This window comes from Hevea brasiliensis, chromosome 13, assembly GCF_030052815.1.
Source record: "Hevea brasiliensis isolate MT/VB/25A 57/8 chromosome 13, ASM3005281v1, whole genome shotgun sequence".
NCBI lineage: Eukaryota > Viridiplantae > Streptophyta > Magnoliopsida > Malpighiales > Euphorbiaceae > Hevea > Hevea brasiliensis.
In genome coordinates this window covers 2201506-2228229 of record NC_079505.1, presented here as the reverse complement: position 1 = coordinate 2228229, position 26724 = coordinate 2201506, and the positions used below count along the sequence as shown (strand labels likewise).

At 36.3% G+C, this 26724-nt stretch overlaps 1 long non-coding RNA gene across 2 annotated transcripts; it reads right to left on the bottom strand.

Annotated features, from left to right (window-relative positions):
- Positions 1-16515: 16515 nt before the first annotated feature.
- On the bottom strand, positions 16516-22999 carry LOC110632934 (uncharacterized). Of its 2 annotated transcripts, none has more exons than XR_009142702.1 (6): positions 22913-22999; positions 22056-22123; positions 21648-21731; positions 21176-21238; positions 17329-17394; positions 16516-16715 (listed from the first exon to the last, which is right to left on the bottom strand). It is a non-coding gene; the product is annotated as an uncharacterized LOC110632934 (long non-coding RNA). The 2 variants fall into 2 exon arrangements; XR_009142701.1 differs by having other exon boundaries at positions 21176-21224.
- Positions 23000-26724: the final 3725 nt, after the last annotated feature.

The window sequence follows — 26724 nt, the reverse complement described above, 5'->3', positions numbered from 1 at the left end:
CAGGCAGGCCTCTGATCCTGTACATGGCAGTCCAACAGAATTCGATGGGAGGTGTTTTGGGACAACATGATGATACCGGCCGAAAAGAGAGGGCCATTTATTATCTAAGCAAAAAGTTCAATGATTGTGAGTCAAGGTACTCTTCCTTAGAAAAGACTTGCTGCGCGTTAGCCTGGACAGCAAATCGCCTCAAGCACTACATGTTGAATCACAAGACATGGCTCATATCCCGGATGGATCCTATCAAGTATGTATTCGAAAGCCCATTCGTGCTAGGTAGGATAGCCAAGTGGCAGGTTATTCTCTCCCAATATGATATAGTCTATATGACCCGGAAAGTAGTGAAAGGTAGCGTCATCGCTGACCTCCTAGCAGAAAATCCTATCCAGGATTATGAAGCTCTGGATTTTGAGTTCCCTGATGAGCATATTAATGAAGTGGACTGCGAAGAAGAGGGACCAGCCGATGTATGGGAAATGTATTTTGACGGAGCTGTCAATTTATCCGGTAATGGAATTGGAGCCGTGTTGATATCCCCAGATGGAAAGCACTTTCCGATAGCTGTCAAATTGGGGTTTGACTGCACCAACAACGTCGCAGAATACGAAGCTTGTGTGATGGGTTTACATGCTGCTATCGAAATGAAAATCAGAAAGTTGGAGGTGTATGGAGATTCGGCTCTGATAATTTATCAAGTCAAGGGAGAATGGCAAACCAAGGATCCAAAGCTGATCCCATATCAGAAGTACTTACTTGAGCTGATTAAGAAATTCGAAGAAATCTCTTTCACTCATCTTAGCAGAGACAAGAATCAATTTGCTGACGCCTTGGCTACTCTAGCTGTTATGGCTCAAATCGAAGAAGGGCAGATGATTCAGACGTTGAAGATTAAGGCAAGGAATGAGCCAGCTTACTGCTTCATGATCGAGGAAGAACCCGATGGAAAGCCTTGGTATCATGACATCCTGGTCTACTGTAGAACCAAAGAATTCCCTTTGGGGGCGAGCAAAAATGAAAAGAAGATGATTCGGAGATTAGCATTGGGATACTTCCCCAGTGGAGAAACCCTATACAAGAGGAGCTCCAATGGCGAATTATTGAGATGTGTAGATGCAAAAGAGGCAAAGAGAATCCTCTTTGAAACTCATGAGGGAAATTGCGCAACCCATGCCAATGGACACATGATGGCCAAGCAGATCATGCGACGTGGGTATTTTTGGACCACAATGGAAAAGGATAGCATCGAGTATTTCCGAAAGTGCCATAAGTGTCAGATCTATGCCGATCCAATAAATGTGCCACCTCATAAGCTGTTCAACCTCGTCTCACCATGGCCTTTTGCAATGTGGGGGATCGATGTGATTGGTCCCATCAACCCCACGGCATCCAACGGACACAGATTTATCCTAGTGGCCATCGACTATTTCTCCAAATGGGTCGAAGCGACATCGTATGCTCACATCACGCAGAACACGTTGCTCAAATTCCTCAGAAGCAATATCATCTGCCGGTATGGTCTCTCGAATGAAATTATCACTGATAATGCCAAGAACCTGAATGGTCCGAAGGTTCAGAAACTGTGTGATCAATACAGAATCCGACATCACAATTCCTCCCCATACCGACCCCAGATGAATGGAGCGGTGGAAGCCGCAAACAAAAATCTAAAGAGGATAATCCGGAAAATGACGGTTACATATAGGGATTGGCATGATATGCTTCCCTACGCTCTTCATGCATACCGGACTTCTGTAAGAACCTCAACCGGGGCAACTCCATACTCACTGGTCTATGGGATGGAAGCAGTATTACCTATTGAGGTTGAAATTCCCTCCCTGAGGATTCTGAAGGAATCAGGGATTGACGAATCAGAATGGATCCAGTCAAGGTTGGATCAGTTAAACTTGCTGGATGAGAAAAGGTTAACAGCAGCATGTCATGGGCAATTATACCAGAGGAGAATGGCCAGGGCATTTGATAAAAATGTACGCCCACGAGAATTCCAACCCGGGGACTTAGTTTTGAAGAAAGTGCTGCCAAATCAAAACGATCCCCGGGGCAAGTGGTCACCGACCTACGAGGGACCCTATGTGGTTAAAAAGGCGTTTTCTGGAGGAGCCTTGATCTTGACCCACATGGACGGTGAGGAATTTCCGAGACCTGTAAATGCCGACACTGTCAAAAGATACTATGCATAAAAGAGAAGGTAAGAGTAAAAATCCGAAAGGGCACTCCTAGCAAAACGTGGGAAAGAAGGTGAAAACCCTGAAAGGGCGCTTTCTGAAAAATGAGTAAGGGATGAAAACCCTAAAAGGGCGTCCTAAAAAAAAAAAAAAAAAAAAAAAAAAAAAAAAAAAAAACCTTGGGATGAAAACCCGAAAGGGCGTCCCTAGAACCAAAGTGGAGAAATAAGGAAGGAAGGGGGTATGAAACCGAGGATAGAGAAGAGACCGTTACGGCATGAGGCTTCAGAGAACTTGAAATAATGGCAGTTAAAAGACTTCAAAACCAACTAAAAGGAATATGTGAGATCTATCCTTGTACCTTTCCTTTTCCTTTGAAAATCTATTTTTTTTCCTAAAGCCATAATAAAGTTATACTTCATTCCTTCTGCTTCTGTTTTCCCGTTTACTCACTTTTTAATACTATCCTTTCTCTTTGTTTAATGCGCTATTGATTAGTTAAAATTTTTGCCATAAGATTTGAATTCGAAAACTGATAACCTCACGTACTTTACTATGAGATTTGCAGGGAATGGCGTCCTAAAAAAAAAAAAAAAAAAAAAAAAAACTAGAGGTGAAAACCCGAAGAGGCATTTCTGGTCAAATGGACGAAAAGAAAGTGAAAACCCGCAAGGGGGCTCTCTCTAAAATAAGAAGAAAATCAGGAGCGGAAAAGGGGCATCCGAAAGAATGAGATCATAGGTCAGGTCTTACAACTCCTCCTCCATTACTTGTCGGCCTTCGTTATCTTGTTAAGTACACTTCGTCAGGGAAAGAACTTCATGTGTCAGGGTTAGACTTGCTTTGTAAGTTGATTTTAATTTCCTGCATTTAAATCTCTGTTATCAACCTCTGGTTCCTTGATCTAAGTTGATTTTAATTTCCTGCATTTAAATTTCTGTTATCAACCTCTGGCTCCTTGATCTAAGTTGATTTTAATTTCCTGCATTTAAATTTCTGTTATCAACCTTTGGCTCCTTGATCTAAGTTGATTTTAATTTCTTGCAATTTAAATTTCCTGTTATCAACCTCTGGTTCCTTGATCTAAGTTGATTTTAATTTCTTGCAATTTAAATTTCTGTTATCAACCTCTGGTTCCTTGATCTAAGTTGATTTTAATTTCCTGCAATTTAAATTTCTGTTATCAACCTCTGGTTCCTTGATCTAAGTTGATTTTAATTTCCTGCATTTAAATTTCTGTTATCAACCTCTGGTTCCTTGATCTAAGTTGATTTTAATTTCTTGCATTTAAATTTCCTGTTATCAACCTCTGGTTCCTTGATCTAAGTTGATTTTAATTTCCTGCATTTAAATTTCTGTTATCAACCTCTGGTTCCTTGATCTAAGTTGATTTTAATTTCCTGCATTTAAATTTCTGTTATCAACCTCTAGCTCCTTGATCTAAGTTGATTTTAATTTCTTGCAATTTAAATTTCTGTTATCAACCTCTGGTTCCTTGATCTAAGTTGATTTTAATTTCCTGCATTTAAATTTCTGTTATCAACCTCTGGTTCCTTGATCTAAGTTGATTTTAATTTCCTGCATTTAAATTTTCTGTTATCAACCTCTGGTTCCTTGATCTAAGTTGATTTTAATTTCCTGCATTTAAATTTCTGTTATCAACCTCTGGTTCCTTGATCTAAGTTGATTTTAATTTCTTGCAATTTAAATTTCTGTTATCAACCTCTGGTTCCTTGATCTAAGTTGATTTTAATTTCTTGCAATTTAAATTCCTGTTATCAACCTCTGGTTCCTTGATCTAAGTTGATTTTAATTTCCTGCATTTAAATTTCTGCTATCAACCTCTGGTTCCTTGATCTAAGTTGATTTTAATTTCCTGCAATTTAAATTTCCTGTTATCGACCTCTGGTTCCTTGATCTAAGTCGATTTTAATTTACATTTCCTGTTATCAACCTCTGGTTCTTTGATCCAAGTTGATTTTAGTTCAACTTCTATTGTCAATTTTTAGGTCTCCAACTTAAGTATGCTTTAGTTCCCTAACTTCGAATACCTAATCGTCCAAAATATGAGTCTGAATCTTTACATAATTCCTACACGGGAAATTTTCCCTTTGATAGAAATTATGTAAAGAGGGGCAGCTGTCGACACCATATTTTGGCCGATCCCCAAAATCGATAAAACTTCGGAACTGATCCCCAGCACTAGGTCTCCCTGTGCCTGCCAATGACATTTCCGATCTCTCTTTACCAGATAACCATATTTCCAAACTCTCCTCACAAAGAATTGAATCAATGCTAAGTCCTCTCATTAGTCAAAGCTTTACTAGTCTACCGATCTCTCAAACCCATTGTCGAATCTCCGGACCCGTCTAGTATATTCCTAACCTCTGTTGATAAACGAAATGAATTGGCACTAAATCCTTTCTTACCAGCTTTATTGCCGATCTCCCTTTCAAAAGTTTAAGAATAATCAAAGGTTCCGATTCGATTTAATGATGATCCCGATCTTGAATGTTCAAGCTAAATTTTCAATTTTAATTAAGTCCCGTTTAGCGTCGCTTCCCTACCGATCTCATGCTCAATGTGTTTTCCGATCTCTCACACTTAGGTTAATAATCATTTTCAGTCATTTTAACATACTCAGACAATCAAGTGTTTAATAATTTAGAAATTCTCTGATCATAACCATTCATCAAACAAAAGGGGCATTTCATTTCATTTTGGGATTTGTACAAATTATTCAGCTGGAGGATCACCCCCAGCCTGATCTACATTTTGCTCATTTTCTCTCTCATCCCCGGCCTGATCGGCATTTTGCTCTTCCTCTCCCTCATCCTCGCTATCCTCACCATCGCCCCCAGGAGCCAGGTCGGCCATCCAAGAGAAGTCCTCCTTCGGGTAACGCTTCTGGAGTTCGGCCAAGAGATCCTTGTGAGCGTTTACATAGGCTCCGGCTATTCCCGTCACCATCTCTTCGTCCTTCTCCTTGAGCTCCTCGTCTTTCTCCTTAAGCTCCTCGATAAGTTGAGCAACCTGAGAAGCTTCGTTGGCCCGAAGCGCTTGGACTTCCCCGAGAGCACGATCCTTTTCAGACAGAATACGATTCTGTTCGGCTAACCTGTCTTCATAGAACTTCGCCCGCCCCTCAACTTGAGATATGTAATCCCGAGCGGATGAGAGTTGGGATCGGAGGGAAGCCACTTCCTGATTTTTCTTCCCGATCTCCTTACCTAGACGCTGAACCTTTTCCCAAACCATGGTCTGATTCACTGTGCACTCCACATTCGGACTTATGGATTGAGTCAAGATATCATCAAGGCCGCTCGAGGATAGCCGTCCGATCTTCTCGAAGGAAGATGGAAGACCCCAAGACTTGGGCAAAACCGGTGTTATCCGCACATCCGGTTATTCTTCGAGACTCCATTAACTTTTGGGCGCCACGAGAGATCCTCCTAAGATTGAGAAGACCCCTTTCCGTGCTTGGAACAATTGGAAGAGTGGAGGTCGCTCTTCCGATCTAGGAGGAGATCGGACGGCCAGAGGTCGGCGGACCCAAGTTTGAGGCGGGTCTCTTTGTATCTCCCTGTGTTCATGGCCAGGGTGTTTGAAGTCGTTCCGAACGCTTCATCTCCTTTATCCTCCGGGAGATCTCTTTGTCCTTCTTCCGCTTTCGAGAACCCTCACCACCCGCCATACCTGCACAAAGAAAAGGTTAGTGAGATCGCTAAGGTCCTAAGATCTGAGATGTAGAAAAATACCAAGGCCGAGGTCAGAGAGCGGAAGCTCGCGGTCTTGGCGGTGATCACCGAATGGTCCAATGATGCAGCTCGGCGGTCACCGCGTCTGGACAGGAATACTTTAGAGTGGCGGCCTGACTCTTCAGATCCATCACTATTAAACTTTCCTCTTCACTCAGGGTAATATGATTCGGAAGCAAGGGCCCCTGGTACCACCAGCTGCGGGGGAAGTCCTCAAAACGGCTCGGATCTTTGCTCCTCAGGATGAAGAAACGGTTCTTCCAATTCTTGAGAGACGAGGGCAGATCGGAAAAGAGCCCGCAATGAGGCTTCGCCTGAAAGAGCCAATGGTCATCGTCCTTTCGGTGAGTTAGCCTGTGCAACTCGGCGAACACCTTAGCCGTGGGTCTGATTCCCTTAGCTCGGCATAGACCTCGGAAGGCTACCAAGATCCGCCATGAGTTGGGGTGAATTTGAGCAATGCACGCTCGGTGAAATTTTAAGACCTCCTTGTAGAAGTCATCCAGGGGGAACCGAAGACCGGCCTTTAATTGTTCCTCGTACACCATAACCATGTCATTCTCTTCAAAGGAGTGATCGACACGAAGATCGCCATGGCACTTGATTAGCTCATACGAGTCAGGCCGAATGTTGTATTCTTGGCTAAACGACTGAAGATCGGATTCTCGAAGAATCGACGGCAGCTCGTCTATAGGGAGGGTCTCCCTCCCTGAGGAACGAACATGTCTCGATGGTATAATCCGCCCCCGAGCTGGAGCAGAGACCCTAGGGGGTTCAGGTTGCGTGCTTGGCCCGACTGCCTCTTCTTCATCAGACGATGACCAAGAGAACTGAATGGAAGGAGGGCTCGCCGCTCTCTGACCTTCGGCACCGCTCATTTTCAAAAGAAACAAAGAACTTAAACAAAAAAGAAGATCAAAGTCCTTACCGGAGTCTGATCGGCGTCGGAATAAATTGAGAAAACGAGAGAACTTCGAATTTGTGAGCAGAGGATCGAAAATGGAATGAGAGAACTGGCCGGCCCTTACCCCTATTTATACTAGTCCGAGCATTTAATGCTCGCGAGGTTCTAGGCAGCGCATCGATTGGTGGGACTCGACAGCTGTTCTGACACTTCTCTCAAATATCCGAATGTTCTGAGATCGGTTAATTGGAGATCGGCATAATAAGTTAAACATTTTGAGTAAAGGATCAGCTAAGTGTCATTCAGATAAAGAACCAGATTGGATAATCACATTAGAGATCGGAAAATAATCAATGCAAAAATAATAAGATGATAACCGACAAAATAAAGTCTTTATTTTCAAAAGATCGAATTACATCATTTGGGCGATCTCTAGGGATCAAATTACAATAAAGGTCTAACTACATCATTTGGGCGATCTCTAGAGATCTGATTACATTTTAGGATTACATCATTTGGACGATCTCTAGAGACCGGTGGAACATCCTATCTAAAAGACCTATGTCAAAGCCTAGTCTCGCGGCTGAATCAAAAGACATGTTTGACCAGGAGACCGGCTGTTGACATCGGATAGATGTGCGTGACTATGACTCCCATGAAGATGAGAGACATCGCCACCGATGTTACCACCGAAACCGACCAGCTTTAACACCCAATGTGGAGGAAAGCCGCTGTCGGAACACTCAATGTGATGAGAAACCGAATGAACTCAGTTGAGCGACTCGAGATCGGTACAACCAAGGTCCGCAATACAGATCGGTCAAATCCAGTCCTCTCACTATCGTCAGTTAAGGTCATTCGATCACCGGGATCGTAAATTTTCAGTCGGTGAGTAAAGAAATCCATCGGAAAAAGATCAAAGCCACAGTTATAGCCAGAACTTCCGCCGGAGCAGCTAGAACTGAGAAGTGAGAAGGAAGAGAGGAAATCGAATGAAGAAATGTCTCTGTCCTCGGGGGTATATATAGGGGGAAAATGGGCATTTATTGCTGGGCAGAAAACGAAGCGGACGCTTCGGGAATTGAGATGCAATTAATGCTTTGACCAGACCGGACCTGAAGAAGGGAAAAGATCGGAATAGTAGATCGGAAGGTGGGAGACCAGCGTGAAAGGTCGGAAAGAACATGTAAGAGGAGGGATCGGTAGGCAAAAGAATAAGACAAATTCCAATAACCGTCGTCAGAATCAGAGCCGAGGTAGTTAAGGCGTTGCAGACGAGATCTCCACCGCACGCCTAAGAATCGCCCGCAATGCTGACAGGTGCCAGGGCATGTCATGACAGTTCTGTACATCCCAATCTCCACCGTTGATCCCACTTGTAAGGACAAACCCGGAACCCTTAGATCAAGAGAAAAGACAGCAATACCAGTGTCTTTCGCTCTTAGCCATCAGATCGTTCCGGACAAGGAAATTTGGACCGTCAGATGGAAAGAAGAAGAGGACAAATATTATGAAGAGTGATCTCAACCATTCATTTTGATTCTCTTTAATTCCTGAACCTCCGATCATGTCCTTCGAAATCTTGACCCTCCATCTCCCTCAAAATAAATCCTGACCCTTCACGAAGAGCACCCGATTCCTATAAATACCTGCATAAAAACTGTTCAGGGACGAACGGAAAAAAATAGGTAAGAGGCTGTTATTATAGCAGAGGAACTCTGAAAGTTCATTTAGTTTGTTACTCTGCTATTTAGAAGTGTTAATTAAAAAGACTTTCGAAACTAGTTTTCTGAAGTGTTTTCTTGAAGAGATTCTGAATACTGGAACTCTACATTTCCAGTTTGTTCATTATCTTGTCATACTCTCACTTTCTGCCTTCTATCATCTCCGTTTTCACTGTCCAAGCTCAACTTCATACTACTCGTTTCTTTTTATCTTGATCTGATCGCATTTTAACTGAGCACCTCTAGTTCACGAAGAACACCACCCTCAGGCTAATCAATCCACTGTCTCATCCCTGTTTGCCACCCCGTAACTACTTTAGTAGATCCGGCTCCTCACAGGTAAGAGCTCGTACTGCTGTTTACGTTTATTTTCCGCACTTCCTTTGTTCTTCATATATCCGCAACTTTCTTCAAGATTATTTTGTACAAGAGAACCCAAGAAAAATGTTATTGTAAGAGTTCATGCTACTGTTTTATTAAGTGTCCACGTTTATTTTCCGCATTTTCCTTGTTCTTCTTACATCTGCGATTTTCTTCAAGATCATTTCTGCACAAACAATCCCCAAAGAAAGTCACTCTCAAATCATCTTTTTAGTAATCAGTTCATTTTATTGATCTCCGTCCTTTCTGAAAGCAAGTTTTCTAACTCCTAGTAGTATGTAAATGGTCGGGTAAACATAGGCAACTCCAACTTAGAGGTCTTTTTTAAAGAGAGGACATGAATAATACGTCAGGAAGATAGCCAAACTATTAGGTTGAGGTAAACAGCCATTCGACCAAAGATGTCACAAAGCGGAATAAAACCAAAGTAAACGAAACAGAATAGGTCGGGCATTAATAGATATTGGTAAAATGAGTACATGGAAGGTCGGTAAATCAAGTCTAGTTTTCCCCATCTAGCCAAAAGGTATCGAGAGGCCTTATCCCCAACATCTTTAAACTGCAAGATCCTTATCTTTAGGCTCTTAGGACACCCAAAATTCGGGAGATCGGAAAGATCCCTTTCAGGTTCCTTCCTAACTTAAAAAGATCGGAGGAGAGTTCTTATCCGGTCTCAACTCAAAATTCCAATTTAAAAGAGATCGGAGGAGAGTTCTTATCCGGTCTCAATTCAAAATTTTAATAACTATTAAATAGAGATCGGAGGAGAGTTCTTATCCGGTCTCATCCTCAAAACTTTAATAAACGTCTAAAAGAGATCGGAGTAGAGTTCTTATCCGATCTCATCCTCAAAATTTTAATAAACGTCTAAAGAGATCGGAGGAGAGTTCTTATCCGGTCTCCCCTCAAAATTTTAATAAACAATTTAAAAGAGATCGGAGGAGGGTTCTTATCCGATTCTCACACCAACTCACTAAGGTTGTCTCATTTACTTATGTATCTGGGTAATCCTAATTAGTGAAAAATCAAATATTCCTTTCACCAAAAGGATTAACATTCCCATTCAAGCCCCTCTAACTAATTTATAAAAGGACGTAAAATTAAATCTACTTACCCTTATTAAGGGACGAGGTGGGGTGCCTAACACCTTCCCCACCCGTTTACGGACCCCGAACCTAGAATCTCTGTTTTGAAGTGGTTTTATTTTTAATTTAACCTCTCAAATGGTTTTCTTTAGTTTCCCTCAAGACTAAGGTGGCGACTCCTCACTCTTTCCCACTTCGGTGAGTGATCGTCCAGGCGACCGCAAAATCCCATTGCGACACCTTGAAGAGCTTAGAAGTCAAAATTGATACCATGGGTCAGCAGTAGGTCAACCAAAAGAAGAAGCTAGAAAAGAAACTTAAAAAGAGATTTTTATCTCTTAAAAAGAAACAGAAGCAGCATCAACTTCAAATGTTGGAACTCTACAACAAATTGGCCCAATCTTATAACAATTTATATCATTGGGGCCAAGACATGTTCCAAGAAATGAAAGACCTCCTGAGAAAATTTGAAATCGTCAAGCTTCAGATCACAATGAACCTACTGCAGGACCTGAAGCAGACCCTGGTGCAGCAACAAAGCCTTGACAGCAGAGCTTGATCAGTAGCAATAGTTTTAATTTCTGTTCTAGGTTTATTTTGTAATCTGTTTATTTTAATTTTCAAACTTCAGTAATAGTTGTAATACTTTGGTAATTAGTTTTTATGATTATACTTGCACTTCTTTCCTTTAGTTTACTTTATTTTATTTTATTTTCTGCTATGGACATAGTTACTCTGTGAATGCTTTTTGGTTTAATTCTTGATTTAACTGTTAGATCTTATTTCTTTACACTTTTTCATCTTCTTGCTCATTATTTTTGCACTTTATCTTTTCTTCAATCCTAATTTTGTTGACATTGAGGAGTTGCACAATTTTCTTTGAACCGCATCTGTTTCACATCATTTGGAGGTAACAGCTTACTCTTTTACTATTTATGCTTATGGTATGTTGCCAATGCTTATGCTTTCGTTTTACCCTACGCAGCAGGTTAAGCAACATCTTAAGCAGTATAAATTTATACATTTGGGATACTTTTTCACATTTTTCTCTCTAAAGCTTCATTGTTAATATCATTTTGAGCTAATTTTGGAATTCTTGAGCTTATATTGATTTAATCCCCAATTGTATATATTTCATTAATTGATTAGTTCAAACAATTTTGCCCATCTTTGCATTCATTTTAAACATTGAGGACAATGTTTCATTTGAGTTTGAGGGTGAGGGCAAAATTTTTGCAAAATTTTTAAATTTTTCTTTAAAATTTTCATTCGTTCATTTATTGCATTTCATTCATTCATATATAGATAATTCATACACTTATACATATACCACACACATGTCTGTACTTATACACATACATTTGCATATAGTTTTCATATAGATTACACTTAGTTTTAATTTGATTTATGCATTCATTTTAGGATCATGCATATCATAAAAATAATTTTTACCTTGTCCTTAGAGGATTGAGAATTGCTTTGAAGAGCAATTAAGCTTACTTTTAGAAGGGTTTGATGGATTGAAAGTTCTAGATAGGTGCAAAGTTATTAGATTATTGCTTTAGTTTATATCTTCTTAGCCAAGGGCCACCCAATCAATTGCATTGACTTTGAGTGCCTAGAGAAAACTCTAAGGTGAGAAATAGCTAATTGATGTCTCACCAATCCTAGAACAATCTTTCTAAACCTTTCAAGGCGAAATCATAGCATACGCTTGAAAAAGAAATGATCTAGGCATTCTTTGAATTTTAAACCCATTATTTTAGCCTTAGCCAATCTCACCTTAAAATTTCCCTTTGGAACCAATTTGAGCTTACATTTATCCCTCTTATTTCTTTGGAACCTACATTAATGCCTAGCCATAAACCCAAACACTTACCTACCCTCCATGAGAATAATTCTTTGAGTGATAGATACACTTAAAAATAATAATAATAATAATAATGATAATAATTAGTTGGGAGAAGTGACTAAAGTAAAAAAAAAAAAAAAAAAAAAGAAAAAAAGCTAGCAAATTCAATTATGGTATGTAAAGTAATTCACCACCCAAGTACACAAATAAATGAGTTTGGGGGTGAATTGAAAGGGACAATTATAATTCAAAGTCAATGTTATTTATGTAGTCCCTTTAAAAGCTTCAAAATTATATGCTAGCATTGGTGAATGGTTGTAATGTTCTTTCTCCCAACTCCTTCAAAAAAAAAAAAAATATTTGTGTGTCTTAATCTTTTAATAATTTGATTATTCTCATATTTTGTTACCTTTATCCTTTCTTGTTAACCACATTATCACCCCCTTAGCCACATTACAACCCTTGAAAGTCCTTTTGATCTTTTGATAGTGTTTTGCTACATTAGTGGAGATTGGAATAGGAGAATTGCCTATGGGATTGTGATATCATTAATCCATTCATTTACTTCCATCATTATTTGAGACGCTATAGTTTATGGATTACCCTATAGTCTATTTAGGAATGATTATTCTTTGTAATTGATTGGTTTGGGCTTGATGATATGGATAATTGACCCAAGGCTAAGCGGTGATAACTTTGGTTAGATTTCAGAGTTGGAAAACATGTTTTAGATTAATTTGTGGATTTGGACTGGGTATTTCCTTATTTTACATAAATATGAGTATAGATTCCTTCCTTGTGTGCTTGATTTACTTGCCTAATGTTGGTACCCATTGGGTATTGTGTTAATCTTTGATTGAAGGACTGAAAGGTGAAAGTCATTGATAGATAATGAAGGATTGGAACTTAAAATCACCTAGATTTAGAAATAAACTAGGATTTTAATAGGAATTAATTATTGGTTACAAAACTTAATGGGTTTTAAAGTAATCAAATAACATACGAAAGTAGGTTTGGTTATTTTAGAACACACTTTGGTTTGCTTGAAAAAGATATCAAAGGAATTTAGAATCAATTTCCTTCAAACTCTATTTTTCCCTAAAAATTGGAATGCCCAAGACAAATCCCAATTAATTTATGCATAAACCCCCAACTCTGGAATCACTTTTAGCATAATTAGACTTTGATTTGAATTACCCATTGTTAATTTAGTTTAATTGCAAACTAGATCTAGAATTTATTTGTTTGCCCTTTTACCCATTTCAATTAGATTAATCAATTTACCTTGCTTATTTACATTTATCATTTATTCATTAATCATTAGCCCAAATAATCGCTTCATTCATAGTTTGGTACTTAAACAGCAAATCCTCGTGGGAACGATACTTGATTCATCACTTTATTACTTGAGACAACCCGTATACTTGCGGATAAGTCACATCAACTTGCTACTGAACTAACAGAATACCCGACACCCATAGCAACTCTTCAACAGCTATTGGATATTCGTTTTATTTGACAAACGCACCGTTTCACATATTGTATCACAATAAAACCCACCCCTCGAAAGACTCCTTATCCTCAAGGAGAAAAGTCTGGAAATCTAATTTGAATTTCATGAGCAAAGACCCAAGTTCAATCTGCTAGAGAAGCTCTCCATTGAATCAACTTTGCTGCCTTATTATTTTTTCTTTTAACAATCCTCTTATCCAAAACAAAAAAAAAAAATAGCTTAAACACCAACAAAAGCAAAAGCAACTAACACCAACTTAAATGACAGCAAAAGCAAGCTCCCATTAGAACACCAATAACAATCTCCTGCAATTTTCATTTTACATTGAATTCTTCTCAAATGTCCTTGTCCCTTACCAGTTACACCTACCCTCTTGTCCTTTTGTTTCTTCATTTTACCCTGAATCCTTCCCAAATAATACTTGTCCAATTCCAAGCTAAAATAGGACCATGTGTCTGCACCATGAAAAATGAATTGAGAAGCTAATTCATGTAGGAAGATCTTTTCTTTAATTACAGGACCCAATCTTTCATCTTTAATAACAACAATAATTTGCGTTCTTGAAAGATTTTTCTCAATTACAAGAACCAGAGTATCTGTAATATCATTGCCTTCTTGAAAAGCTTCATCTTCCATAATCTTGCACTTATCCAAGATTTTAGTGCATTCTTTAAGTCTCTTTCTATTAGACCATGGCAGCCCTATAACATCTGCACTACCTTCTTTCCATTTGAAAGGTTCTAAAAACTGGCAGAACACTTGTTGAACCTCTTCTTCAATGGCAGAAACATTTTCTTAAATTGTGTTATCAAATCTTTGAAATCTTACATTTATCTATTGATTAAACTCTTTTATTCCTTGTTGGTCTTCTTTTAAAACTGTCTCAAACTTCTTTTGATTCTCTTTAGCATCAATATCTTCTTCATCATCTGTATTTTGAATCTGTTTTTCCTCTTCAACATAATTCCCAAAGCTAGCCTCCAATACACTAAAATATTCATCCAAATTCACATTTACTTCGTTACCCTTCACAAACTCTTGGTGTCATTTAATAGCTAGCCCTTCTAGATGTAAAGCAACAACCTTAACTCTCTTCTCATACTCAATACTACCCACTTTAAAGAAATATTCTGCTCTTAATAACCAACCCTCCAAACCCTCTCCACTAAAATGGGGAAATTCTAATTTAGCATAACTATTCGAAGAATTAGCACTTACAGTATTATTTGTAATTAGCACTTGTTCATCTCAATGCCTTCTTTCCAACGTCTCCACATCCTAACAATTCAACCCAGCGATTAAAGACTTCAATTCATCCATTATTCCCTGAAACTTGGTTTTTTGGCCTGCCAACATCTCTTGTAATCTTGCCTCTTGCCTATGCTCAACCTTTATCACCATAGAAGCTAGCTCCTTTCGCCACTCTTGGGATTGTGTCTCCACCCCTGCCATGGCTGTGGATCACCGCTCTGACACCAATGTTGTGACAGAAAATGGGAAGAACAGAATTCAGAGAATGAAACTTAACAATCAGTCAGATTTCATTAAGAATCAAGAATGAATCTCTATATAGTTGGTTACAACTTTATATATGATCATATCTAACAACCTCAAAACAACTTCTTCCCTTTCCCTCTCCTATAACAAACTACCCTTCAACTTGCTACTGAACTAATAGAATACTGGACACCCATAACAACTCTTCAACAACTGTTGGACATTCGTTTTACTTGACAAACGCACTGTTTCACATATTGTATCACAACAGAAGTTTCCAAAGAAGAATCGAAAGTAAAAGAGAAGCCTAGAGCCAATAATCTTGACATTAAGCAAACAGAGAAGCTTTAGGTTTGATATGAAATCTCACTCCTCTCACCCTCTCTCTTGCCTTCACTCTCTCATCATAATTCAAACCTCCTCTATCAAGAAAAATATCTACCAAATCTTATCGTATCCATATATGTCTCTCACCCTTCAATCGAATGTAACTATATATCTACAGTGAAAACAGAAAAGCAAGCACATGCACAAACCACAATAGCAAAATAAAGCATGGAAACTGATTTGAAAAAACAAAATGTGACAGTAATTTGAGAAAGTAACCAAAACCAAGTAAGTCATCAACAATAATGAATTACCCTTCAATTGAGCCATAACCACATAATTGCCTAAAATTTCCCGAGTGGAAATTTCATCACCGAAAGCAATGTATTTTTATGTATTTCTAAGACAACCACCAATATCTTAAGAAATTTGATCCTTGCAAAATTAGGTAAGGAACAAGGCATGATTAACTCTAGCAACAAAATCATACAAACCAAGAACCAAGGACACGAAGTAGAAGCAAAATCCAAGAGCACCCATCTCTCTAAAGTTTATACACAATCATGGCAAAAACCCATAAATCAACCAAAAATTCAGCTCCTTTCAAACAAATCAAAACCCTAAACTTACCTCAACATTTCCATGTGATAGGTTTTGAAACCAATTGATATTCAATATCTATAGCTCACTTTTAAAGCTGATGCTTGATACTACACTAGCTTTCAGCTCGATGCCTGAGCTCCAATACCTCAGCAGCAAGGTATCGAGGATAGCAAAGAGATATATAGGAGCTTCAGCACCAAAATGCTCGGCATACTTTCCAGCCTTGAGAAATCCGGGTGTCACACCTTACCCCTCCTCAAGGCACGACATGATCCCGTAGTATACTTAATGAATCACCGAACTTTGTCTACTGATAATGCATTAAATATACTACAAGAGATTTTAAACCAATTTTCATTCCTTTTTAAGGTGGTGAGCAATTTTGGTACGTATTAAAAACCTTTAATTGGACTTTAACCACATATCAAATATTTAAGCAATTTTAAGTTTCTGCAAATTTTATAAAAATTTCGGCAGAGTGCCGTCTATAATTGAAAAAAATTAGTTCTTCAAAACCTGTGAAAACACTCCTAATAATTTCATATTTCAACCCTAACCTCCAATAAAATCTCAATTCAACACAGTCCAACCAAATTTCAATTCAAAATTCACAACTCAAAATATTTTTAAAATAATTCAGTAAACTCAATAACATTACATTGAATTTAATTTACATACATAAGCCTTAATATACAGAAACAAAATTCAAAAATAATATTATTACAGATTTAAGTGTACAACTGCTCATTTCCTACATAGATACATTTAAACAATATCATATTTACATCAAACTAAATTACATGGGCATAAAATAATACCCATACAAAAACTTCAGTGGAGTCTTTGTCAACTTAGCAGCTCACTTTGCTGCTTTTTCTTTTCCCTTATCTACGACAGCAAATAAAGCTATTGCTGAGTATTGTTTACTCAGTGGTGCACAATAAAAATTTAAAGATGCGAAAAATAAAATATTTATCGATAAACAGTAATTCAAAGCCTTTCATAATCACATTTCACAAATTTCAAATCACATTTATAATACCATTTTGTCAAATAATTTATAAAGCACAGTGTTGCTAATCCATACACAACTTAGGTCATGACACAAAATTTCCAATCAATGCCGTGTTGTACACCACGACAAAGCAATCTCAACGCCACTAATCGAAATCAATGAGGGAGGTGGCTAGCTAGCTATATGAGTACTCATCTGATCGCAAACCTCAACTGGCAAGCTAGAGAGGGAGGAATATAGTCGATCTCAACCCCGTAAACGGAGGAGGAATATAATGATACTGTCATGCTAAGTGTGAATCCAATTTAAATCAAGTTATTCAAACATTTCACACAAAACACAAATCAATTTCCAATTCCAATTTCCATTCATAAAATGGCAACACAACATTTCTCGAAACCCATAATTAGTACAATTAATTCACAATGCATAGCTAAATAAGTTTTCAATTAGAAAATGATAAATTAAAGTTTATTGTGCACAAACCTGGAATGAGTCACCTCTAGGCCTTGACTCATTTTTTCTTATCTTCCTTCTCAGTCTCTTTTTCAACTGAAATAAACAATTTACAATGTTTCAATATCAGGTTTCATAATTAATCCAACAGTTAATTTCATGCATACTTGGATGTACACCTAAACTTGCTTAAAATGGAATTCTTTGAATTTGGTAAATTTGGGGTCACTATTCATTGTACTATTCAAGTTAAAATATTAACTTTTTCATTCTTAATAGGTATGTGAATCCCAATTACGCTCACATACTACATTTTGAGTGTCAAATTTGTTGGCATTAATTGTCATTTCAATTTCTAAGCCTCCTAAGAGAAATTTTAAATTTTCAGTTTTGGATCACTATTTTCTACTATTCTATTGGTCTGGTTACAGTGGAAATTTGGTCAACTTTCCTTCATCAAAGTTGTTCCTTATTGTCTTAGCTTTAATTCCCTTTTTGAATCACTCAATTTGGAGTTTTTTAGCTCAAGTTATGTTGATTTCACTGTGGCTGGCCAGATTGGTTTTAACCCAAAATTTTGGGTACCAATTCTGTTCTTGCAGTTTTGGTATGCCGACTGCAGCTCACTTTTCGGATGTGTTATGGTCAGAATTTGGGTTTCTGTTCTTCATAAAAGTTGTAGTGCTATGTCTCAGATTGCCATCGGTATAAAATTCAGGTCATTTGGACCTTCCTACACTAAGTTATGGCCAAAAGAATAAATACTGTTTATTTCGTCATTTTTGTACAGTGGCAGTGTGCTTAATCCGAGTTTGACCTAATTTTTCGCTAACTTAAAGTCATTTTTAGGGCAGGGTTTCTGCAAAAAAATTGTGACATTATGTGTCTAATTTCATCTCCAATTGGCTTCACACCAATTAGAGTAGCAGAATTGCAGTTTTAGTCCTCTAAGTGGACTAAGGTCTGGCTGTACAGAATTGGACCCTTACCAATCCGAATTCAATTTCACTTCTCACCATTCAAACACACTTTAATTGGCCCCAATTGACCAAATTGAGTCTCAATTAGGTCAATTTGTCTCAATTTCAAAAACCCCCAAAATTTCCCCTAATTTCCCTAAGTCAAGAACCCTAATTTCTCTACTTGGTTTACTTGATGAAATTAAAGTGCATAATCATTATCTACACACTAAATTAAGCTTACATACAATTTTAATTGCATCAAAATCAATCAAACCCTAATTCACCTCATGTTGGCCGAATTTCCCCAAGTGTCCCCATATGTTTGATTTTGTTTAATTTTTCTTCAATTTCTAAGTTAACTCAAGTTTATGTGCATAAATATAAAGAGTTAAATTGAAAATTTCATACTAACCTCTTTGGTAGAATTCTCAAGCTTCAAATCTCTATTTTCCTCTTCTTTTTCTTGATCAATAGTTGAAGCAAGGTTCTAGGGTAAGGTTTACTTAAGTGAATTGAGGAAATTATGACCAAATTTAGGGTTTTGAAAAGCTTAAATCAAGCTTTCATGGAGGTTTTTAAGAGAGAGAATTGGGAGAGGAGAGGTGCCGGCTTGAAGAAGGAGAAGAAGTGAAAAATTTTACTTTTAAATTTTTGTTTTTATCACCTAATTTGACTTTGTCAAATAAATAAATTAAATGGTAATTTATTTATGAGGTCATGCTCATGTTATGGGGTGATGTCATTAATCTTATTTTCATTTCTTTTCTTTTTCCTTTGTTTTCTCCATAATTCTTCAATTTAAATCTATACTTCAAAATTTTAATTTCTCACATTTTATTGGACAGTTAGGCCATGAGTCACCTCTAGAGGTAAATTGACCAATTTACCCCTTTCTGGTTTGATCCTATTTACCAATAATTTAGTATTTCTTTCAGAACCCTGATCTAATTATTTAACCTATTTCTCAACTTTTTTCTGTGATTTTCTCATTTTCACTAGCTTCGTAATAATTCTTAGGATCACATGTCACAATGTCCTCATTTAAATTAGGGTTACAATTGACCTCACAGTCACTTCCCGGTACGATCACCCATCATTGTGACTCCCGGCTCATTTAACCTTTTATGCTCTGTTTTTCTTATTTGTCTTTTACCTTCTGGTAATCACTATTAATTTTTTATTCAGGGCTTTTCTAGGTGACTTAAATATGGTTCTAAGCCTCTTAATTATCCGGACCGACAACAATCACCGGAACAGTGAAATATACAGAACTATGCATGTAGGGGTGTTACATCGAATCCTCCCGACGGAAATCAGAACCCACCCTTCTACGCAAGTTGCTTCTCACCCAATTGATAATCCTCATCCACCCAAATCTCACCGAATTCATGCAAATCTCTGACCCTTTGTTTGGATTTACGGAGATGGAGAGAAGAGAAATGTCCTTATTTGGACATCAAAATAGAAGATAGAATTAAAGAGAAAGGAAGAAGAAGGTGGAGAAATATTAACTAAAATATTTCCCTATAAATCAGTGGAAATTTGAGAGATACGTAAGTATAATTCTACAATGCTGTTAGAAGAAAGAGAATTATTATTATATTTCTTTTTTATTATATTTTAAAGCGGCAAGGAAAAAAAAAAAGGGATAAAGTAAGATGAACACCGTAAGGCGAAGAGGACAAAGAGCTTGCTTAGTAGCACAGAGGCAAAGAGCATGACATCGTTTGAATATGTGCTACGAGCAAGGATGTAAAGGAAACAGGAGCTAAAATGTCAAAGTATAAAATAGAAAAGACAAAGGAGGAGCCCATATGAAAAGACAAAAAAAGCCTTAAAAAAGAGACTTAAAGCACCCAGGTTGAGGACATAAATGTTATTTTGAAATAATTGCGATTTACTGTTCATTGCAAATGCGGAACATAGATGTTGTTGTTCATAATACCACTACAGTTGATATTTATAATATTATATAATAGATATGCTAACTATGTTATAGGCTTGATGTTGTGCTTGTTTCTTCAACCATCTATATAAAAGTTCATCTAGCCCTATTGTTTTCTTGTTTTATGTGTCTAAGGTTTCTAGCCAATTTGACAAAGTGGCTTTCTATGGGCTTTGCTCCTCAAAATGACAAGGCTTCTGCCCTTGGAGTGAAAAACACACACAGATTTGTATGGATTAAAATGCGAAGTATACCATTATCGCTTTGCTTCACAATTTTTTTTTATGGATTTCCTCCTTTCTTGGTGATTTTATTTCATTTGACAAAAGCACGTGTCACGCCTTACCCCTCTCCTAGACGTAACATGCCTCCCGTAATATGTTCAACGGATGTCGAGATCAAATCCTTAGAACCCGGTGAACACATTACAAGGGATTGAGTAGATTTAAAATCATTTTAATTCAAAACATAACAGAGTAAAAAACATTTTACTACAGAATTTCATACTACCAAAAAGATTATCAAAATAACTGTAAATTAGAAATTCGTTGTAACTCATTTTAATCTATTTTCAAAGTACTTTGCAACTATATATTTTGTTTTAAAATTAGATGCAGTACACCTTCTTAAGAAAATGATATAGTTTCTAAATATAAGTTTCCCTATAGAAAAGCTTTAAATCAGATAATTTAGAGTTTTAAAATTGCTGTATTTTAATTAAAACAGTTCAAATAATACTTTGATTAATACCTGTGGAAACCTGTGGCAATCTATAACTCAACAATCTCATGGGTATCAGAATTGCATATTAATTTTCTTTAATCAATTAACTAATAAATTATTTCATACAGTTATATTTATATACAGACAATAAAATTTTATCTTGTTATGCTCAGATATTAAAACAAAATATCCTGTTGCAAATGGATAACATCATATATACACAAAATCAAGGAACCAAGTCACCTACGTCAAGTTAGCTCCTGATCTTGGTGACAACAGGCACTGCTCCTACTTGCCTGTAATCCTTTATCTGCGTTAGTTAGGAAAACAACTAATGCTGAATACAAATGTATCAGTGGTGCACAACAAATATTGAACCATAAACAATTAAATCATCAAATAATAAGTCATGAAAACAATATTCAAAACAAGTCATGAAAATGAATATTCAAATATACTCACAAGGTATGGGTCACATATAGAAAACAGTTTCTTATATATCATTTACTCATATGGTATCATCTTTAAAACACATTTGCACAATTTAAATATCATTCTTAATCTCACTAGCCTAATGGAAGATTAATCCGCAAGAGCCATATTCAAATCTCATTTTACCTCTTTCCTGAGGGAGACCATATCATATCATTGTGCACATATCATTCATAACACCATATATATAAATAATCCGCAAGGGCCATCTTCAAATCTCATCTCACCTCTTACATGAGAGAGACCATATCATATCAATGCGCACATATCATGGTATCCAGATCACATCCATCCAAACACCAGTGTATCATCTCAACAAATGAGGGATGAGTAATAACCATGTCAAGTATTAGCTATGAGATATGAAAACAATATCATAAATTCATTTCCTTTTATATGGGTATAAAATCTCAATATGAATCCATTTACTGCAAATCTCAGCAACATATACTCTTCATACAAAACACAATATAAATCATAATTTTAATTAAAATTCATCATAACAATAATGAAATTCAATCAATTGTTGTGGTAAAATCATCTTTTGGAGAACATAAAATATGTATCAATAAAGTCATTTTATCAACATAAATATGTAGAAACATTTAATAGTTTAATACTAGTTGTGCACAAACCTGTTTATTTCCAATTTATGTGGATTTGGTTCCTAAGTCAACACTTCCACCTTGCTCCTTTGGAACTACTGTCAAATAGAAAAATACAGCATTCATAATAAATTTCTCGATTATTCTTAATAAGCACACTCGTTGAGCAAATTTGTTTGTTTACTTAAGAATTTTCCTACCCGATAAGCCATATAACAATTTTCTTTAACCAATTGATCATACCTCCCACTTTATGTCAAGTTCATTTAGGGATTTTATCAAACACTTGGTGTGCAAGATTTACATGCTAAAAAGAACTAACGTCCTTTATTTTTCATATCCCCAAAAAATACCGTGATATTCTCCGTAAAAAACATTTTAATCCTGCAATTCTCAATCAACCAACCAACATCCACACAATTCCAAATAAATTTATCAAAGTGGCTGCCAAATATGACAATTTCACCATGTTTCAACTACTTCCTACGTACTTTACATTATGAAAAATTTGATTCAACACCAAATAAATTAATCTAATTCTAAAATTCATGTCTAAGTTGCTTAATTAATTAAATTAACTAGTTAATTGGACCAAAAATAAATTTTCCCAATTCCTCTAATGTTGGCTGAACCATATCACAAGGAACCCTAGGTGGATTTTGTTGATTCATGCAAAATTCTTGCTGGTTTTATGTTTAGAATGTTAAAATCATGTTAAAAATCAAATTAAACTTAATTAAATCAAGTTACTTTCATGAGTTCCCAATTTTCCATCAACTTCCATAATCCAATCCACATGAACCCTAACTTTCCTTTCTCCCAAATCATGAAATAAAATAAAGAAAATTAGAAATAAGTTGCTTAGAAATGATTGGGAAACAAAATACCTTGATTTGGAGTGAAAATTTAAGTTGAAAAATGGTGGTTCTCCTTCCTCCTTTTTCTTCCCTTATTCGGCAACCTCCTCTCTCTCTCTTCTTTTTTTTTTATTTTATGCATCCTAATATGAATTTTGAGATGTTTTATGGCTGCCATAGTCATGTGCAAGTCACATGACAAGTGTTAGTTTCATCTTTGCCCTTAATCTTCCTTAAAATTATCATATATGCCATTTTCCAATTCTAATGCATTTTATTTGTTTCTTTTAGTTTCTTTAACTTATTAATTCTCTATTATACCTTATTTAAGTCTTAATTAAGAGTCTTACAAGGTCCTACATGAATTGGAATAGCAAACAAATTCAAAACACCGATTTTTAGCTACTTCCCAAGGGAGTCACTCATCGCCGAGGCTTAAGCACATTTAACTGTTTTCTAATCCATTTATTTTGATTTCTTTTACCCTTAATTGACTAATTTAAAATTAAATTATATCTCTTCACCTAAATTTAAGGATAGTTCCAGACATTTCAGCCATCCGAACAAACATTAGTAGCCGGAACAGTGGAATATACAGGACTACCTAAAGTGAGGGCATTACAGCACATCTAGAATAGACTAAATATTGCAAGAGTGCTTATATCAACCTCATCTCTGAATTTCATTCGCAAAATTATAGCAACTAATGTGGAAAACTCTAAATTTCATATGACGTCTATTGAAGAGGATTGCGGTGAAGTTCTCATCACCTCTAAAATTCTGCCTATGCCACCAGTGGTGAGTTCCTTGAGTGAGAGTTCATTCACTAAAACAGATTTCATCAATGGCAATACTCAAGAAGATTCCAAGTCACCAAGTGAGTGAGGCCGAGTCATCTGATTCCTTATTAACTTGAGATAATTTTGAGGCTTCCAAGAGTGGAGAGCTGCTGCATAGACTTCATCCTATCTGTAACCAGTATGATAATGTCCCTGCTGATATCTTACTTGAGCTTCTGGAGAACCATAACAATTATGAGGCTATCTCTCTTCCAGCTATCCTTAATTTGAAAGATTGTGAGCTGCAGAGAAATGGTTGGGCTACTAATAAGGAGCCCATGGCTATTGAGCTTTCACAATATAATGAGCTTCTACAAGATAATCAAAACTTCACTCTCATCCCTTATATCAGCCCAAATCATGAAGAATATCTAGACAAGAAATTTCAGGTGAGTCTCTCTTACCAACATCCTTTTCAGCTGATGCAAACTAAGGTCCTTTTCATTTTAAAACTGAAGTCTCGCAGCGGGGCAAGAGTGAGCTTCTCTTTTATTTGCTAGATTTCTAACCCAAATTGAACAAGGGAGGCAAAAAGGGAAAGAAACAAATTAAAGTGGGCAGGACCAATCGAAAGGGTGGAAGTAATAGTACTGATGTCTCCTTCAAACTGAATGTGGAAATTATGTGACTGAACAACCAGACGAGAGTGACATCTGTCGGGTTATTCTTAGACATGCAAAGAACCAAACTTCTCGAGATGATGCGGGTTTGCATGTAAATTCTAAAGCAGCTACGTTGGCGATTGGGAAGCAACTAGGTTTGACGAATTCTAAATCAGATGAGGCAATATTATTATTTTTCTTAAATCAGATTAAATCTGATTAGGTTTGTCTCTCTAATAACACAATTTGATTTGCTCTTTCAGTCATTAGGTACTACTGGTGGGGTTAAGGATGTGCTTGAATTTTTGTAATGCATTTTCATGCATGTTCTCTGGTTTTTAGAGCCTTAAGGAGTTCTTGGTTGATTGTCCTATTGCTTTGTGGGTTTCGGTTCTCTTTGGGAAGTGCTCTTGCTTCTTGCTGGTTCAATTGTTCATGGACCAGTGTAATTTTCTTTAAGGAGAAGCACATCTTGGCTATAGTTTTTATAGGCTAAACCAAAATGTTTTCTTGAGGAAGTCATTTGTTAAGGAAATACATCTACTGTGTCTTTCGGTTTTGGCATTGAGTTTTGTTACCTTTGTTGTTATCTTGTCATTGGTTACTTGATCTTCTCTTGGTGCCAGTGTGTGCTTTGTTTTGACTCTATATCTCATTTGGTTTTACTACTGGCTCAACGTTGCTAGGTGTAATGTTTTCTTGTTCTATTGTTCTTCGTTGCCAGGTTTTTCCTAACTTATCTTTCTCATTAATAAAATTATTCTTCCCTATAAAAAATTAAAAATAAAAAAGATAAAACTCTACAGCCTTGTGATCACAGGAAAAATGAGAATGTTGTAGATTCTTATCCTTTGTTTGGATTGAGGGAAGAGAAAAAAAAAAAAAAAGGCATTTGATTTTTCTAAATTTCCCTTTTTGGATATTAAATAGAAAAGAGAATTGAAGGGAAAGGCAGAGAAAGGAGGAATTGAAGAGAAAGGCAGAGAAAGGAGGAGAAATTCTCCAAATTGATGAAAAGGGAAAGAAATGAAAAAAAAAAATGATTGTTAAAATATTTAAATATCCTTCTACGGTATATAAACACAAGAAAGAAAGTGAAAATATGATAATAAATTGTTTTTTCTCCCATTCCAACAATCTATCCCAATAAATTTATTTCTCTTCATTTTCTCCCTTTAATTTCTCTCCATTTTCTTGCCAAGTTAAGATCCATACAAAGGGTCAAAAGAAAAAGTATATTTGTTTTTCATTCATTAACATTTGCAAATTTGACAAAAATAGGTTATGTAGTAGTATTATCGATTACATTCTTCTAAATTATTATTATTTTTTACATTGACTCTGAATATATATAATTTTTGAAATTGAATTCCTTTTTCCATTGAAATAGATAAAATATTTTAAAACTAGACATAATGCTATTAAAAAAAATTCTCTCCTCAACTCTTCCTCTTCATGTAAAACATAAATCAAAATCTCTCTTTGCATCAAAAATTGCAAATGAGAGAGGGATATTTCTAATATTTTCCAAATTTTCAATTATGACATAGACAAATAAATTTTAAAAATTTTAATAAATACTCTTTCAAAAATCTACAACTCAAATATATTAATATGGTCTAAACTATCACATTTAAACCTTGAAAATTATTGCTAAATTCATTATACATTTTATAAAGATATCTAAAACTATAAAGATAAATCTCATTTGTAATCACTTATATTAAGTTATAAATCGGATTTACAAGAATGATGTACTTAACTAGATAATTGATCTAGTGGTTCACTCCTACCTTTAGCTAGCCTTTCCAATCCGTGGATTACATCTTAAACTAGGTTCTTTAAGTGTTGCAAATCTTCACCTAGTGCTAGACATAAGTCTTGATAAGTAGACTAATAAACTCAGAAGTAACAAACCATAGATAAGAATATGAATCAAAGCAAGTTGTACAATTGTCAGATAACCCACTAAGAGAAGAGTAATACTAACAAATATTTTGTAATTTGAGTTAGGATGAATTTGGAGTTATCTTCAATTGCCATTGCTGCTGCATATATGATTAGAGCGATCACGGACATCTTCATGTCCTAAGATAATTGTTTTTCTAAGTTGAGGAAACTTAATATTTGAAAGATAGATAATATTTCATTCCGTCCTATTTTATATATATATATATAGGTTATCTAAAAATAGTTGAGTTCAAAGAGTAAATATGTTATGTTACTGCCTAGCCTGGCTTGGCTAATGGTATATTACTCATCTGACAAAGCTAGACTTGAGTCTCCACTCTCCCATTCTCACTGCTAAAAAAAAAAAATGTGATGTTACCTAATTAAAAAAAAAAATTATTATATAAGCATGGTGATATGGTAAATTTCGACCTTATTTGAATCTCATTCA